At 48.0% G+C, this 18,715-nt stretch overlaps 1 protein-coding gene across 6 annotated transcripts in view; it reads left to right on the top strand.

Moving 5' to 3' along the window:
• LOC126523458 (solute carrier family 41 member 1-like) overlaps positions 1–18,715 on the top strand; it is a 440,647-nt gene that overhangs the window by 302,879 nt on the left and 119,053 nt on the right. The window contains exon 1 of one of the 6 annotated variants that reach the window (XM_055066849.2): positions 13,061–13,644. The exons of 4 other annotated variants lie outside the window; for them this stretch is intronic. The gene's annotated coding sequence lies outside the window, so the exon portion shown is untranslated. Of the gene's footprint in view, positions 1–13,060; positions 13,645–18,715 lie in introns of those variants that run through there. One more of the 6 variants, XM_055066851.2, reaches the window with a different exon arrangement.

Below are 18,715 nucleotides of genomic sequence, written 5' to 3'. Positions count from 1 at the left end.
CACGTACGGGGCAGAAACCTGGAGGCTTACGAAAAGGGTTCTACTTAAATTGAGGACGAAGCAACGAGCTATGGAAAGAAGAATGATAGGTGTAACATTAAGGGATAAGAAAAGAGCAGACTGGGTGAGGGAACAAACGCGCGTTAATGACATCTTAGTTGAAATCAAGAAAAAGAAATGGGCATGGGCAGGACATGTAATGAGGAGGGAAGATAACCGATGGCCATTAAGGGTTACGGACTGGATTCCAAGGGAAGGGAAGCGTAGCAGGGGGCGGTGGTGGTGGTGGTGGTGGTGGTGGTGATGTTGAAGCAGGCGGGGATAGCCTGGCATACATAGCCGGCAATTGTTCCGCCTGATCCTCCTTCGAGTTGACATCGGGGGCGTGTCACCAGGTGTCGATGAGCCCCGTGTCTCGCAGGAAGGCTATCAGCAGTCGTTGCGCTCTGTTCCTGAATGCCGCGGGCCCTCCGGGGAAAACAACGTCTTCAAAGGTCCTGTGCGTGAGACCGCTTTTTTGTAGGTTGTCGATCATCACTTTTCTTTCTGTGTCAAACTGCGGGCATAGCCAAATGAAATGTTCGATGTCGCCAATGTCACCACAGAAAACACAGAGTGGGGAAGCGCGAAGCCCAGTCTTGAATAACCAAGCTGGGGTGTACGCGGAGTCGGTCCTGATTCGGTATAAAAGCGTCGCTTGTTCGCGTGTAAATCCATGAGTCACACAGGATTCGTGTGGATTCTTGTGCAACTCTCTAAAGTGAAGGCGGATTGCACCCTTAGGGTTTCGAAAAGCTTTTGGAGCTTTCACTTTTGGGACACATGTCAGCGCTAGGCGTGCAAGGGCGTCAGCTTCCTCGTTTCCATCAATTCCTACGTGGGATGGAATCCACTGAAACCTTATGTTAAATCCTTTGCTCGTTAGGTCTTCGATCAGTGCCAGAGACTGCCTTGTAAATTTCTCTAGAGGTAGGCCCCGATGTAATCTCTGTAATGCTGACTTGGAATCCGTCAGCACCACGACATCTCGTGCAGAAAAGGCCCGTAGTTTGCGCAAAGCCGCGGTGATTGCGGCGCTTTCTACTGTTGTAGAGGAAACTACGCGATCCAGTCGGCCAGACCATGACACATCAAGGGATGGTATGCAGAATGCCGCTGCACAGCTATCTGTTTGTGCGCACACCGAACCGTCTGTGTACACTTGTAGATGGCTTTGAAACACAGGGCTCAAGTGGTCCAGCACAATGAACTTGGCTTCGGCAGTTGAAATGGTGCGTTTCGTCGGTAGGTGGGGTACATTCAGGCTGCAGGTAACGTCCGGAAAAGACCATGGCGGGTCAAGGCGACTTCGTTTAGGCCATTCCAATCCTAAAAATCGGAAGGTGTTCAGCGCCGCATGGAAATGTGAGCGAGTTCTTGCTCTTAGCCGCCGGAGAAGCGCCGTGCCTGCGCGTGACTCGCACAGCCTTAACAGCTGCCAGGAGAGTGTTTCTTGTGTTCTTCACTGCAATTTTCGTGCGACCTTAAATATGGTCAATGCACCTTCCACCTGGTTAAATGACACCTGTACTGTCAATTCGACTGACCTTTGAGTTGAACGAACTGCGTTCCGTTGCCATCTTTGCACAAGTGGTATCCTTTGTGTCTGCGAGCAAGCTGTTGTTTATACAAAGTGTATGCGTATCTGAAGAATAAAAGAAAATATGAATGGAAAGTTACATGACAAGGTAAACTAATAAACACGAGCGTGACAGGAGTGTGAAAAGAATTTCTAATAAATGATGCGTAAATATGCATACATTTCTTTTCGAGCGCACGTGTGCCGCAGCGCATGCGATGGCGGAAAAGCTTCGCAAAAAGAAATGGCGAGAACCCCTACTCAATCGCCTGCCATGCATCGAAAAAAGCAAACGGCAGTCACTGCAGCGATTTTCGAGGATTCAATGATTACTCGAAAAAGAAATAGTCAATGTGTAGGTGCGGCCATTACGCGAGTGCGATTATTACGCGGGAAATACGATATATATTTCAATGAAAAGACCACCTATATACTGGAAATCCCCCCTATTGCAAAAACCAGCGTCTTCCAGTGCCTTCCAGAGTGAAACCAGCGCGCTTTTTGACACTGGAGCGCACTGAGGACGCTGGCGCCCACTGGGAGTCAATGGGACACCAGTGAGAACGCTGGATAAGAGCTGGGCCACACTGGACAAGACGCTGGTTTTACTGCCATGACGCTGCCGCGCACTGGTTTTTGCTGTACACGCGCTGGTTCTCGCTGCAATTAGCTGGTTCGCACTGGAAACTGCGCTGGTTGCGTTTGTGCCGCCATGGTCCCAGTACGCAAAGTCTATAGGTGGTGCTGAATAATTATTGTTTTATACAATTTCATCACTACATACTAGTCTCTTGTCCTAAATAACGCTATATCTTGGGGTCATAAAAGTCTAATGCGTGTCGCAGCTTGCAATAAAGCTGCGTGGGCTACCCTACATATTTACGCATGCATATTTGACACTGAAGTTCACTTTTGTTTTGTGCATTTTCTCTTTTGACCTGGCGGATAGCTACATTCTTGAACTAAACCACGCAAACGCAGAATACGCCTCGTTGTTTAGTGGTTTGTACGTAACCGATGACTGCGAGTTGTTGCCGTTGTCGCAGTGTTGTCGAATCGACACGATACCCAGAAGCCGTTCAGACGCGTTCGAACGGACCCCGAGTTCGAAGTGTGGTATCCTGCGTTAACTTCTGGTTTCGGTTTTGGGTCTTTACTGGCGCCACTCAGCGCCAAACGCTGTAAGTTGCCTCCTGCTTCCCCTCGGAGAAATAAAAGAGCATTCTTTGTCTGGTCCCCGACTGAAGCAGTCCGGCTCTTTCTTGCGGCGCTGCGCGCCCCGGCCGTTTAGGCCTCATGCCGTAAACCCTCAGTCCGGCTGCCCCGTCGAAGCTACAACAAACTGGCGACGAGGTAAACTATTGCGCTGCTTCCTACGTGCCCTTGCCGTACTTCTGTTCCTCCTCCTGCTTCCGGCATGCAAGACGCCGCAACTACGTCTCCTCCGTCAACCGCAACTCCCCCGCTTTTGTTCTCGGTGCCCAGCATGGCGTTCGTAACCCCCATACCGCCTTTCCTGGCGCTACCCGGTACTCCAGCGGTACCGTGGCTCACATGGAAACGGTACTTTTGCACGTTTCTCGAGGCAACCGGAGGCGAGGCACTACAAGACGAGAGGAAGAAAGCCATTTTACTGAGTAACTGGGGCTTCGAGGGGCAGCGTCTCTACTACGACCTCGCGTCGCAGACGGACCAGACGCGTACTACGTTCGAAGACGTTCTCCGCATCTTCGACCAGCACTACGAAGAAGGCACCAATCCCCTGGTGCACCGCATTATCTTCCGGGACAGGGAGCAACTACCTGGAGAAACCTTTCAGGACTTCGTCACCGCGCTACAAAGGCTAGCGCCTCCTTGTGCGTTCGGCGCTTGGCACGATGAGCCTCTTCGCGACCAAATCCTCCAAGGCGTCGCATCAAAAAGAGTACGAGAATGGCTACTATACGAAGGAGCGTCCATCACGCTCAAGAAGGCCCAGGAAATCGGACGAACTGTACAACGAGTTCACAAAGAACTTGAAGTCTTTAACAGCTCGTCTGTGCAGCGCGTCTCGACGCAACGCCAAGATGGCGTCGACAGCCATCACCTTCCTCGCCCGGGTGTGCAAAATGGCGGTTCCCGCCACCCTTCTCCCTCGACCCGGCGGCTTCAAGATGGCGCTCGGCGGCATGGCGGAAAGTCGCGACCTGGGGAGGCTGGCCAACATGGCGGGCGGCCTGAACTCCGCGAAGCCAGTCGAGACATTGCGGGCCATTGCTACCGATGTGGTTCACCTCATCAAATCGCATCTGATCCAGGGTGTCCAGCCAAGCACGTTTCCTGCCGTGCGTGCGGAAAAGTAGGACATTTCGCTTCAGTTTGCCGTTCGAGCAACCGAAAGCATCGACAGTCCCCTGCTCGTACGCAGCTTGTTTTCGCTGCATGCCAACAAGTGTCAGGAGTTCGAGCTGACCCAAGCGTTCAGTTTCCGTCTCTTCCGCATAACGCTCCCTCGGAGTTCACCCAGCCGTACTCGGGACTTGTAAAGGACTTCATCCACGACGTTCATCTTCGAGCTTCAATGCAACCAGTCTCGGCGAAACTGCGTCCTGAACCTCGGGTTCTCCGTGAGCAAGTCTGCGCTGCAAACGGTATTTCGCCGCTGGAAAACAAAGTTCAGTCAGTTGAGGCACCGCAGCCAACTGACAAGAAGTTGCTGCATTCATTTCTTAGTGTCATGCGATACTACGCTAAACTGAACCCCCAGTACGCTGAATTGGTAGAGCCGCTTAGGAAACTGCTAAAGCAAGAACAACCGTTTGTCTGGGATCAGGATACCGAGTATAGATTCCAAACTAGTAAGGAGGAAATTGCATCCGAATTCGGCTCTTACGCTAAAGGTGTTAAGACGTACGTTGACCGTCGTCGTGCAACAAAATGCCCTCAATTTCGTCCAGGAGATCTTGTCCGAGTACGCAACTCGAGAAAGTGCGATCCTAAATACTCGGGACCATTTAAGATTTACCGTAGGGTAGGTCGCAATACTTTCACGCTTGAAAATGGCAAACGATGGAATGCATCCAAACTTGTGAAATGCCCTGCACTACAGGATTTTCTTGGAAAATTCACTGAAAAGGGTCACTCCAGTGACTACCCGTCCCTTGACGATTGTCTCCCACCTTTTCTTCCAGTTACTACTGGTATAGGGGATACATTACGTTTCATGTAGCGTAATCGTGCAGTACGCACATCATTACTACGCTGCTGACCGCCATACTAATTGGTCTTTCATGCCAAAGAGCTTTTAGCATTAAAAGTCGTTACCATTCTTGCGGGGGGACTATGGAGTGTGAAGTGCTTTTACGCACAATGTCAAATCCCCGACAGCCACAGAGACTGTCTCGAGTGAGGCTCAGGGCGAATGAGCCATTCATCAGTGCTGTCCCAGGGGGCACACAGATATTTGTACTATCTACTTTTGTACTTTGTAAATTTTTTTTCATTTGTTATCTGTGTGTGCAAGGCTGCATCTCGTCCTCTTAAGACGGGTACTGAAACTGCAGAACTGGAGTGCAATAATTCATATTCTGTTCATGTTGTGCGTTCTTTTTTAAGTTGGGAAGCCAAAGATATCATTTTCTATTGTGTGAAGATGTCATCACTATCATGTATGTTACAGTGCTAACATGTGTTCTTTGACTCGTGACTTACTTTTGTTGCGAGGAGAGCGAGTAGAGCATTTCTCCTTTCAAGGGAGAGGTGATGTGGTATCCTGCGTTAACTTCTGGTTTCGGTTTTGGGTCTTTACATCAGGGCGCCACTCAGCGCCAAACGCTGTAAGTTGCCTCCTGCTTCCCCTCGGAGAAATAAGAGCATTCTTTGTCTGGTCCCCGACTGAAGCAGTCCGGCTCTTTCTTGCGGCGCTGCGCGCCCCGGCCGTTTAGGCCTCATGCCGTAAACCCTCCGTCCGACCGCCCCGTCGAAGCTACAACACGAAGCCTACCGCTGATTGATATTATCGCACAGATAACAAAGCTGAGGAGATTCGTGCGCTTCCACTCTCCCTAGTGTACGAACCATAATAGATAAAAGGTTCTGAGGCTCGGTTACACACATTTTAGCATTCGCCAAGCACCCGGGCCGAGATCAGTCCCTTCCATCGAAGCTGAGGCCTAGCGTACCTGCTGAGTCCCTCTACACGCTATCCGCCCGTCTGGGCTCAGGAATAAACAAGTCCCCCCTAACAAGGATAAATCACTATATATATATATTTGACCTTTCACATCGGTGTTCATAAATAACCTATTTTTTGTGCCTACAATGTCAGCACATTAAGCGATGCGCGCCGATGTTACGCGTAATAAAGATAGGTATATGTGCCGTCGCCGAAGCCTGCCAGCAGTAGCCTACGCTTCTCTAACGAAACTATGTGACTAGACAGACGTGTCAATTGAAACAAATAATTAAACTAAGAAAACGTAGTACATCGCTTGCGCGAAGAACAAGAAACGGCTATCAAGATCGGCAGTAACCGCTCCTAAAGTGTCCCAGGTCGGCGGTTCATTTAGAATTTTTTTCGGAGTTAAAATACGAATTGCAAACAAAAATCGACATTGGGGGACTTCCAAGCACCATACTGAATACGGAAAACAACTTTTTCTTTCTGATACAGGCGTAAGTTCTAGTTGCAGCGCGATAGCGCACGTCTGTGACGGGCATGCCTCTGTGAAACTAAAACTGCTCCTGGATCTTAACATGGCGAATTGTCCAGACATTTGCATGTGTTGGCATGGCGTATATAGTGGTAAAGTATCGGGTTCGGATCTATGGGTCAGACGATCAAACTCTTCTCCGAACATTTTTATTTTTACTTTTTTTATTGCACTAAAACGCTCTCGGTTGCTTTCTGTATTCAAAAGAATGTATACGGTAGCCAGGCACCGCGAGTTTGACGCTCTAGAACTGCTTTCCCCACCAGCAGCCAGTGCCTCCCAGTATGTCGCGCCTGCCCAGCATCCAGCGCGTGACACTGGGCCCATAATCCGGCATGGCACTGGACACAGGATACTGGGTTTTGCAATAGGGACGTGTTTCAACATTTCTTTGGGCGACGGAACACGTGACATTTGGTGTGTTGCAAGCGTATTGGAATGCTACAGGTCCCGAAGCCATCGCACTTTTCAGTGCAGTAGGGGAAATAAGGCTCACTCATTGTTAGCTGCTAATCCTATCGTTCAACCGGCGTCGCGTAGCATAGGGCAAACACTGTACTCCGCCAAACACGTCGTACCTCACCGCGCGGGGAAAGCAAGTTTGCAGATACCGGCGTACGAGTCTGGCAAACAGAAATGGCGAGAGCAAGTTCTGTGTGCACTTCAAAAAACGCTCCCACAGTCAACTGTGAAAAAAAGTTAGCACCCAGGAAATTTCTGGAATCTTTATCTGCAATTCACCTCGCCACAATGGCACAATAGCCTAAACTGCTGGCTAGCTGTTATACACTGATGATGTATCCTGCACGGCGCTTTTTCCTTTCATATATTCTTTTTTTGCTTTCCCGACAGCCACAATTGAGTGCGCTCTCGTTGGACTATATTGGTGGCATGGTTGCAAAAACGTGCGCTTGAAGTAATGTGCGGGAGGCGCAACCACCGGACTGAGCCAAACACTCAAATCTGGAGAAAGAATCCATCCGCTTTTTGCCCGCTTTGTAATGTTTAGTGGCGCCACGTTTGACAAATGCTGGGACTGACGTGAAACAGCTTGACATTTTTTTGCACATACATTGCTACCTGTAAAAAGCACCTGTGAGATTTATTATTTATGGAAATCTCTTAATACAACGACTACTTAGGTAAACTGGTGTAGTAAGTGCAAGACGTTGTATAACTCTACTAATATGCAGCGCTCGTTATGAATTAGCGTGTACATAAAAAAGAATGTCAATTTGCACGGACCTGGCCAACAGAAAAATTAGCTAAATTTATTGCTCCCTTGTAGATAACTTAATAAACATAAGACAATTTTCTCTTCATAGAATTTCACAGAAGGACTTGTTGCTTGATTCTTGAAAATTTCATAGCTTCAGCTGAATAGTTTTGCATATTCTTCGATAATGTGTTACCAAGTATAGCAACAAATCGCCGATTTGAAGTAATAATAACTAATGAACTGTTCATCAGAGCCCCAAACAACTTCACATGGATGATAAGTGCACTGTAACCTGGAAAAACACTAAATATTGTTGTTCCGCGTTGAAAAAGAAAAGAAATATTATCTCATAAACTCTTACTGTTTTGCTCATCTTCATTAGCGCCGATATGATTTTTTAATTGCTTAGAAACCTTGTGCAACATTTCATTTAAATGTGCAGCAAAATTCATTTTTCTATATTGAACAGTTCTGCCGAAAAGGCAGTACAAAGTACAGTAAAAACGCCGTTTTCTGCTCACACTGTATTGATTGCCGTCAGGTTTTTAGGTTGATTGCTTCAGGCTAGACATTAAAATTAGGTGTCATAGCAAAGCGCAGACAGTAAGCTTTCTAATGCAATATGGTTCACAACCGTCTTATGAGCGGAAAGAGCACAGTGCGTTCACAAACAATGAACAAAATGAGGAACGCGTGTCGCCGGACTGCGACCGCCACCTCAAACCACCTACTGGTTTGTGCCTAACCTCGTTATCAGAGTTGTTAGACTTTAGGAAAGCGTTTGGCACCCTTTCCTATCATGGTTCTCTCTCTCCTATTCCCACTCCCTGAACGATTCCTCTCTGCATGGGTGCCTCTATTTCGGGCGTCTCGTTCTTGCGCAATTTGTACGCAAGCCCGATCTCATGGAATACCAGGAGTGGCACGCGCACCAACGATTAACGAGAGGTCTGTTAGATTAAGAAAATGTGCACGGCACCACAAACGAAAAGGTGCAGGTAGGGCCAGTTATAGTGTGCCGGGCTGTACCCGCTCACAGCAAGGTTCAAGGGCTCACTGCACCGAGGCGGCACCTTGCATTGCACCTCGTTCAATCGAACACGGGGGTGCAGGGTGCAGCGCTGCACCTCGGGGAATCGCAGGCCTAGGTGCAGTGCACCGTTAAAAGATGCTGAAGGTGCAGATAAACTTCCCCGAATCGAATAAACCTAAGCACTCTGTCAAAGGAGCGTTCTTGTCGAATCCTAGGCTATCACTAGGCTGTCCCCTGTGAGCTCTTGACGACTGTGCTGTTTTTCAATTGCGAAATTCTTGGCACCGTCTCCGCGCAGGTCATAGATGGCCTAAAAGGGGCTTGCCATTTTGGGTTCTTTGTCGTAGTCATTTAGACGTGTCAAAAGGGCGTGAGACATCGTCGCCCCATTACCTTTGCTGACGGTGTCAATGGTGTCAACTGCATTTGAGCACTTCACGCATGCTCAATAACCGTGCAGAGAGAGAGCCGAGGAATTGTTTGTACACTTTGCACGTCACGCCGCCTACTCTGCATGTTTGATATATGAGCAAGTTAATATCGGTTACCCGTCGTAGTCATGGAGTGACTACGACGGGTAACCGATGTCTGCCAGTTCCACTTCCCCGTAAAACGATCGGCTGCCCTCGCTTGCTCTGCTTCACAAGGTCCATACCAAGTTAGAGAAAATGTTGGTTAACTTAGAATTGTATTACAACAAAATTGATTTCCTTACTTTATCAGCAAACAGTATAGGAATCAATGCCGAAGGCTTAACCTAACGTATATGCCACCCATTCCAATATGCTTTCAGGAAGAAAGCAAATGAATAAATCTTCACGCCAATACATTTTCGCCAAAACTGTATATGGCAATTTAACGCTGTTCTAGGCAGCATATAAAAACCCACGCAAGGATATCGACTAACAAGTACTAAGGAATACCATATACGATGATGTTGGACGTAATTGATTGCATTGCGTTTTACTAGCACCCGTTGTTCTCCGTGCCCGCCTCAGAGGCTCTCGTAGCTATATCATTTCTTGCTGTGGCTCGCAACGACGTCTTTGGACGCAAGAACGTTTCTTCTTACTGTGAAACCTACTCGTTAAAAAAATGTTGTGATTCTTCCCTTGTTTACACGTTCGAAAAGCTGCATATTTACCTTGAAAATTTTCGGAATACGAGCAAACGAAAAATATTATATCTTCAAAATTTTTCATTCTTTTATGCGGCACTGAAGAAACTTTGCTTCCAGTGGAAAACTTGTATAGAGTTTTCACTGCCGACTCCCGAGTATGCGCGTCACAACGCTCTCAAGAGTTTACTACACTTGCGCGGACGCTGACGTCGTAAACGTACACCATGGGAAGGAAGCGTTACATGGGTGTTTGTTTTGAACTTTCCTCGGCGCTTTTGTTCGGATAGACAGCGGCTAGCTTCGGGCAGTTGCGGCGCTGCACTTTTCTCTTCACCATCTTGATAAATGTCACTCACACACGGTAAAAATGCACTGTAGTTCCACCAACTTTCTTAGGAAAGCGTCGTTTCATGCATTGAAGCACAAACGTAACTGGAACGCTAATGCGTTTCTCCGCAAAATTCGGGAACTAACATCTCGAAGCTGGTGTCATCCTGTTCAACTGGATTCACCTTCCGAACTACGCGGCTGGAATGTTTAAATTGAAATATGTGTCATAAGTTAATTAGGTGAAAGCGTAATTAGTGATTTTTAATAAGTTTATTATTCATTTCAATCTTTTGGGCAAGTACTGTCCGCCTCTTCGAGTAGACCAGAATTGTGCTGCCCAACACAGGCAATTTTTAAAGATTTTTGAAAGTATTCGCTGAAACAACAGGTATATTTAAATATCTGCAATAGTTAGGTGTGCGTACACTTGTCGTCACCATCCTACCCTCGACAAGCATCGATGTACTGTCGTCGTCACGGTGGCGTCGCTGCGTTAGCACTTCGCAGTGCATATCCGCCTCAACCGGTGTTGGCTTTTCGCCATTGGTTGAGAATGGTGAAGTTCATAAACATAAACATTGCGTGAGACTAATGTATGGACCTCCACGGTGCAATAAATGTCAGCATTGTACACTATTACGCGCTCATTAGGAGGGAAGCAAATACAATTGTACACATTGCCGCTTATGGAATAGCATATACAAAACCACCTCGCTTCCCATATAACTTCTAAAGTGTGCGTTGTATCTACGTTCATGGCGTAGTCTGTTTTTCTTTTCCCGCGGCAGGGGACACACACGAGTAACTCAATTCGCGAATTCTAATTTCAAGTGCGAAAACATGTTTAGCAGACCTATTTCTACCTAATATGAAAGCTTCCAAGTCCAAAGAATTTGTCGGCGAAAAACATTCTCATCAGTAGCCAGCATGCGTGCTGTCATGACTTGGCAATAAGTGCTATTCTCTCCAAATTACGGGGGAGTGGGGGCTACTCTTTGTTTCTCTGCATCAAAAAGACGATTTCTCGCCTGTTGATGTTTTTATTTCTGTCTGTGTGGAAGGTTAAATATGGGTCAACTTTCTTTCGTGAACAAAGTCCTGCTAATCGGGTTGCAGTATCATAACAAGTTTTGTTCTTTCTCTTGTTTCAAAGAAGCAGCTTTCCGGTTGAAATTACCGCCATCGCTCCCTAACCTTTCCGTTTTTCGAATTTAAAGAGCCCCTCACCAGGTCTGGCCATCTCGAACTGACAAGCACAGTGCATACAGTCGGTGCTATTACGACCGTATTGTATGGTATGATAAACCATTATTGGGGTCCTGCACAGAGCGAGCCATCACGAAGTGCACTACTCCCACCTGGGAACCGGAAGGCCAAGCTTCTCGGCCGCATCGTGGGCCTGCTTGACAGCCCAGAGTTGGTCAGCCAGAAAAAGGCGGTGGAGTACCGCCTCCCATCTGGCCGAGCTGTTATCGATGACAGAGCGTGACCGGGCACACCGCCAGAGCACGTGTTCTAACGTGGCTATTTCTCCACAATCGCGGCAAGTACCGTCGGTGTAAGTATCCGGATAGATTGCATGTAAGAGCGACGGATTGGGATACCTATTCGTAGCTCTATTGCTCTATTCTTATACCATAGCTCTATTGAGCCGTGGATGAGGAACGAAGTGCCTGTAAAGTATTACACCGCTACGCGTCGCCAAAAGAGCTGAAATTTCAAACCAAAGTCCCTGCGCACCTCTCCTCGTGGTCGCCGCGCTAACAGCTATACAGCGACCTATCGCACCATGATAGTCGGCGTCAATCGCGCAAGTTCGTGTACGTAGCTCGCTGTGCTGTGATGTTACTCACCGTGGACTTTGAGAACTAGTCAAGGCAACAGCACTCATCTGTATTATCTGTTGATTCAATAGAGGAATTATTGTTTAGAGAAATAATAAAATCTACAAACCAGATGTCCGCGTGTGTTTGCTTCACTTTGTACCGTAGCCATAGCTACGTCCGTTTCTTCTGCTTGTTCCCATGTCGTGTAATCGCGCACGCAAAGAGCGAAATTATGTCCTTTTATACCGTGTTCCAGCGCGCGATCATGCACTGTGATCCGCTAGCGTCTGCCTCTGTGCTCTTGTTGCATTGACTTATACCGGTTGTCAGGTGTTCTCGTGCACAGCAAGCAAAACAGATGCTGCGCGAAACGAGACAAACACAACAGCTTGCGCGAGAGACCGTCGGTGACCTGGTGAGGGGCCCTTTATGTAAGTTTTCATCATGGAATAATCTGTCCTCGTGCCTGCCTTTTCCGTCACGTTGCTGTGCTTTACGTTATTCGTCGCACGTTCAGTTCTTGTGTTTCATACACAGTCCAGCGTGCACAGTAGCATACATTTGTCACGTATTGTGCCCCGTAGAATACGTTGAATCCTTTGAGAAACAATATTGCGTTACTTCGCGTTTACTAACGTATTCCTACGAGGGACCTTCGGGATTATTAATCGCTTAGTTCATCTTTAATAACCTAATTAGAAAGAAGGCAAAGGAAGCGAAGTTTTTCTTATTTGCACTCGATAATCGCCTGACCGTGAATCTTCCACAGGAAGCTGCCAGAGCAGCTTCCTCTACTCATGGCATTTTTCAGCGTACGCATTTGGGCATATGCGTGAGTGAAATAGAGCGCCAACTGCACGACGTTGACCTTCGCACCTGTCGCTTCCCGCGCGCTCTGCGACGATAGGCACAATGCTATCTCCGAGCACGCGTATACCTGGGCTGTTTCAATGCCTGCCCCGGAAACGTTTACAACGCGCATTCATTTGATTGTCTCGCCCTCTGTGTCTCTCCTCCATCCTACTTTCCACTTCAACCCTGAACTCGGCGCGACACGTTTCGACACTTCCCTGTCCTCCTCCTCCTCCGTCGATCGCTGATATGCCGCGCAGCTCAGAAGCGAGAGACAGCAAAGATACATTCCAGTATCTCCGGCGTACGCGTCAGCAGGTCCCGTGCCCGAACGCGCAGACAAGAGGCGGCTAGCAGCACCGCGTCACGTGGGGTCTAGAGTCCTCCAGTGACGACAGCAGCAGTCCACCCCTTACCCACGCTGCCCCTTTCCCCGGCCGGTCCTCCTAGTCTTCCCCGGTCCAAATATCGTCTCTCCGCGTCGTTAAAACGCGCCCGGACCTCAGTGCGCGAGCTCTTGGACTATTCGCTTTATCGAGGACGTTTGCACGACCGCGCTCGGAGCCGTTTCGACAAAACCCCGTGGGTCGTTACGAGCGTCCTCGCCCGTTGTTCGCCGTCGCCGCCCCTCGCCGACTTCGTTGTGGCCCGTCGCTGCATGTGGTTGAGCCGGCCCGTTCAGCCCGGCATCGTCCCCATCGGCCTGGCCGAAGCACGCCAACCAGAGCTGGGCGGCGGGCGTGTGGATGCGGCGCCTTCCCCGCTGTCGCGGCGCGCTCGACCCCGCCGACGACCGAAGAGGTAGCTGCCCGGACCAGCTGCCGCCGACCTGGCAGTTGAACCTTGGGGTCACCGAGCCTCGGCTCCTTCCTGGACACGTCCCCGGGCAGTCATCTCTTCTCCAGTAAACGCGTCATCGAACTGGGCGGACAGACCTTCTCGATTATATATCAAGGTAGGTGTTTAGAGAACGGGCCGGGCCTAGGGTGTAACGTTCGCAGTGGTTCCACCAGGGAGAACGAGATTACCCGTTCGAGTCGTGGTCACAGCAAAGTCGAGTAGCCAAATTAGACCGAAGCAATCGCCAAGAAGTCCCTGATGGCATGTATGTAGCTTGTGAAAAGAAAAAAAAAAAGAAGGACTTACAGTCAATCGAATAATGTTTCGTCGGCACGATATTGTGTGGGACAGAATGACAGGCTAGAAATTCTCCCCCTGGCATTTCGGTGGTCGAAGGCAACCGTGCGGCTTCATTTCGCCTCTGCGCACAGTTCATTCCGTATCTTCTTAGGCTGTAAGGTTTGTCGTCCACAGGTGCCGCGGAGAATCACAGAGTGGCACCACTTGCCAACTGAACGGCGTCTGCAGCTTTCTGTGCAACGCAACTCTGAATTTCCTCAGGCTCCAGCGACGGTCTCATTCCCATACTTCCACGACTACTAACAGTTACGAGCCCCAACTCCTCGATACAATCCGGGACGCCGACTTGATCGTAAGAATCCTGCGCGATCGCTGCCTTCGATGTCAGTCAACGACGACCACAGTCTCGTCGCCGTCAAATGTGTGATTGATTGACCATCTATTGAAGCTGTCAACAAGCACAGTATCTTCGCGACTCGTTGTCGATATTGCGCCACCGCCTAGTGACGCTGTTTAATGCATGTTTCAAGTGTGTATTTTTCACCTGCCGTGCCTGAATGAAGGTTTGACGAAGGAACCAAGATTGTATGCCCTTTTCCTATCGCTAAAGTTCGCAGAAATATTGTCAATGAAAAGAATAGCAATAGCCTAGACAGGGACTATCTGAACAAGTCTATTTTTATTTAATGACCATGTCCCATGTAAGAACCAAAGAATAAAAGCCTTAGAAAACTACGAGCAACGTCACGGTCGGAGCCAAGGGAAACGTTACGGCATAGTAACATAAACAAAGTATAATACACATCCACCACGATAGCTGCCGAACAGGTTTTGTCGCTTTCTTTCTTTTAATTTTCGTTGAGCACATAGATATGTACAGCTTTGCTTAGTGCAACAGTTTGAGATAATAAATGCGTTCGGTGGGTTACCCACCTGTTTTCATGCATATTTCCTTTCGTTGGTGTCTTCCTCACTACGATGCTGGTTATAAAGAGAATCCCGCTATTAAGAGGGCCAGATGAGCAGCTGATCAGTCAAACATGAAAAGAAAAACAGATTATTTTGCAAAGCTGTTAATCCACATTTCACCGTCATGTGGTCGGCATCCATACAAAAAAGGAAAGATCAATATTCGCAGTAACCATGCAAATCAGCGCACACTTTTGCATGCTTCCTTGGCGTCTGCTACGTGACGAGCATGCATTGATTTGCCACGTCTCCACTGTTCCACCCTTCAACAGTCATTAGCCAACCAGTTTCTTGAGGCCAGTTCAAAAAAGTCCCGTTAATGACGTCACTCGTAGGGGCCATGAAGATAAGCCTCCGTTTTCGGTAAACTGCCCGCGGGAACATTCATTTGAATTGCCGGGTCCTCCGCCAAGACACACACAGCAGTTACGTGCAGTAAACTTCGCAGCATCGCTTACGCAGCGCAGCGACTTTCTGGAAGAACACTTTTGTTTTTTATCACTCGAATGTTGCCGCATTGGCCGATGAATACATTATGTGTGTTCTGTTTACATTCGCACCGCGTACGTTCTTCCTTGTTGGCAAACTGTTGTTGACAATTGCTTCGTCGTTTTTTTTTTTTCCATGAAGCACGTCCTTCGATATTTTTTTTCCTTCTTTGACTGGCTGTGTGCATGCTCTCTATTGCGTGATGAGTGGAAAAAATCATGCCAGCAGCTGATGTAGAGTTTATGCTCCGGCAGACCGGCCCTTGAGGGCTGTCTACACAAGGTCGCAGGCGGCATCGATATAAGCCGATATTCAGCCTCGAACGGGTGCTTGCAATAGAAGTGCTACACCTTGAGCAAAAAAGAAAAGAAGGGCAACAAACGCAAGGATTGGCAGACTGAAGTGGCGCGAATTTGAGACCTATATCTCTATTCGGCCACGTTCCAATCATGGCTATGATTTTTACCTGTGTCATGCGTTGTCTTTCAATGGTTATGTAAACTACTACATCCCACTTGAAGCTCTCTTTCTCAGTATAGCGTACGTGCAACCATAGTCCTTTATGAGATCTTTTTTCCTTTCTTTTTAGAGAAATGTGCTGAAAATATCCACTTCATAACCTAAATGCGGCTGGTGATGCAGCATCTGGCATATGTGGAAAAGTTTACCTGATAGGGGCAATATTATATGCCACTGCTTTCCGGGGCCGAGACCGCCAGACAGGTTTCTTTGTCCCTTCCTTTTTTCATTGTTTCATGAATGTGATAGTTCACAGCCTAGCAAAAGACACGTACGATAAGGCATGGCTAGCTAACAAGTGAGGAGCCGCATTGACGAAGCTTTTCGTTACCAAATGCTGTTTGCCACTGAGCTGCCATCTCCGCCAATAAACTGGCTTACAATACGATTGGCTAGCGTCCGCACTTACGAACACTTCTAGCGTAAGAACTTTGGTGAATTCAGATTGATGTGTTTATTAAGACACATGACGTTAGTACAGAAACGAACGCGAAGCGAACAAGTATAATAACATGCAAAGAGTCGTCAATATATGTTTCACTTTTACGTCCGCGTTTATCAGCCCTTTATATCTGTATAAAATATGTATTTACTTCATGTCTCTTTTTGTAACTGTGTCACCCGCTTTCAAAAAACGCTGTCGTTTATTACAACGCCATATGCACTTCGGCCGTCTCTATGTCTTTAGCCTCTCGTTTTTTGATTGCACGCTGAGCCATACTGGCTGGGTCTGCCTATAGATATCATCGCCCCTTCGTGTGACTTACTTATAAACGGATACAACTTTAGAAAAAAAGGGGAGGCCCCACCCAGACGACCAAGGCGCGACAGCCGACTGCCTCCGCGACTAAAACAGTCCCGCTCAAAAAAAAAAACGCGCTTCTAAAATGCGTAATTCTCGGCATAAATAAAGTCTTTTGTATTTTGATTTCTTGTTTGGTAGAGCTCTCGTGGTTGGAATCCTACAGCACGAGCGGGATAGGGAAAGAAAAATAACGCCCTGCCTTCGACAATGCTGCGCCTCGTCTGCTTTTTAACTTCATTGCATGCAAGACACACAAGAAGAAAGAGCAGCTCTGCATGGCTTTTGAGCTGGTTTACATGTACACGGCACATTTATTACTCAATTTGCGAGCTGAAAATGAATCATTTGCTATTTAACAAGGACTTAAAAAAAGAACAGTGAAATTATCGAAACCATTACAAGTCGGACGGGAAGACGATTGAGGCAGGAAGTGCACAAAAGTGCTTCATTCATCGTTTTAAATAAGTACTCTTGGTTTTATATAGCATAAGATTTAGATTTCTTTTTTTGGTTTTATGTTGTCATAAGCTTATTTTCAAGAATGTGAAAGGTCTTTTTTTGTTCCTTTTTCATTTTTTTTTCTTGTACATAGACACAGTACACACGAACACACCCGCCGCTAACAGTAGGCACCAGACTTTGGCAAACTTTCCTCGTCGTAACTTCACTCGGGAGCGAAACAAAACAACATGGCACAAACACGCAGGATGTGTGTTTGTAGCGGTGTGCAGCCGCGGGATCCTGTTTTCAGGCAAAGCCTAGCGCAGCGTGAGCGATGCTCGCTGCCATGCTTCTGCGCCGGATCACGGCCAGAATAAACGCACACGGCACAAACGGTGCGTCGTAAGCTCGCAATAATATTTTCGGCAGGATAGACCACCACAAACCGTTTGGGAATTCACTCGAAGGGCAGGCGCACACGACTGACGCGACTCGGCCCAGTTCGAGGCACGGGCGGCAGCCTTCTCCATCGGCGGGGTCACCTGCCGTCCGGATCGTGACGTCAGTGTAGTGTGCGCGCCCATTGGTGGAGGCTCGTGTGCTGACGCCTCGGAGGAGTAAACGCCCTTTTTTTTTTTTCTAGAGTTGCAAGAGCGAAAATGGCGTTTACCTTAGTGGCTCGTCCAATATGCAAGCTCCCACCTTTAAGCGGAACTGCCGGAACAGGAAACCAATTTTAAATTAAAAAAAAACAATTTTAAATTCAAAAGCTTTATACTCTGCTTTCACAGCTTCAGGAGTTCTTTTCCTGGGAAAGAGGTGACTGACCCACATACAGTGCCGTAGCATGTCATCCTAATTTTTGTGATCCACGTCTGCGTACATACTCGGCATGTCCGCGACAGTCTTGTTCAAGCGTTCTCTTAGGCCGTTCGTTTCCGGCTGATGGGCGGTGGTCTTTCGGTGAGCCGTGCCGCTTAGGCTAAGCACTGTCTTTACAAGTGTAGACGTAAAAGCACTCCCTCTGTCCCTTATTATCACCGCTGGCGCACCGTGCCTCAGAACCACGTTTTCAATATACAATCGCTCTGCTTCGACTGCGATGCCGCTTGGAAGGGGCTGGGTTTCTGCATAACGTGTCAAATAATCGGTGGCAATTATTACCCACCCATCGCCAGTATTGGAAGTCAGGAATGGTCAGAGAAGGTTCATCCCGATTTGGGCAAATGGGGTCGTGGGCACTTGGACTGGTTATAGTAGCCCAGCCGGTTTCATATGTGGTGGTTTGCATCGTTGGCAATCGAGGCACAAGTGCTCATTTTTCACAAAGGCGGCAATCGTGAGCCAGCAATATTTCTCTTTGACTCGGGCCAGTGTTCACGTGTAGCCGAGGTGGCCAGATGTCTGTTCATCGTGGCAGGCTTGCAAGACCTCATGACGGATAGACATTGGGACAAGTAGGCGGCTGCTTCCGCTTGCAGATAAATTCTTGCAGAGAACATCATTAGGGAAGCAGAATGATGGCAAGCTTCTTGCAAATGTTTTGGGCGCGCTTGTAATCCGGCCTTCTGAAAAATCAATTAGCGGAATCAGTTCGCTGTGTTTCCGCTGCTTCTATGAAAGACATGACTTCATCATTTTCTGTGACTTCCTGCTCAATCGG

The sequence above is a fragment of the Dermacentor andersoni genome, chromosome 6 (genome assembly GCF_023375885.2).
Source record: "Dermacentor andersoni chromosome 6, qqDerAnde1_hic_scaffold, whole genome shotgun sequence".
In the NCBI taxonomy this organism is placed as follows: Eukaryota; Metazoa; Arthropoda; class Arachnida; order Ixodida; family Ixodidae; genus Dermacentor; species Dermacentor andersoni.
Note: the sequence above shows the minus strand (reverse complement) of the source record. Positions and strands in the feature narration are given on the sequence as shown.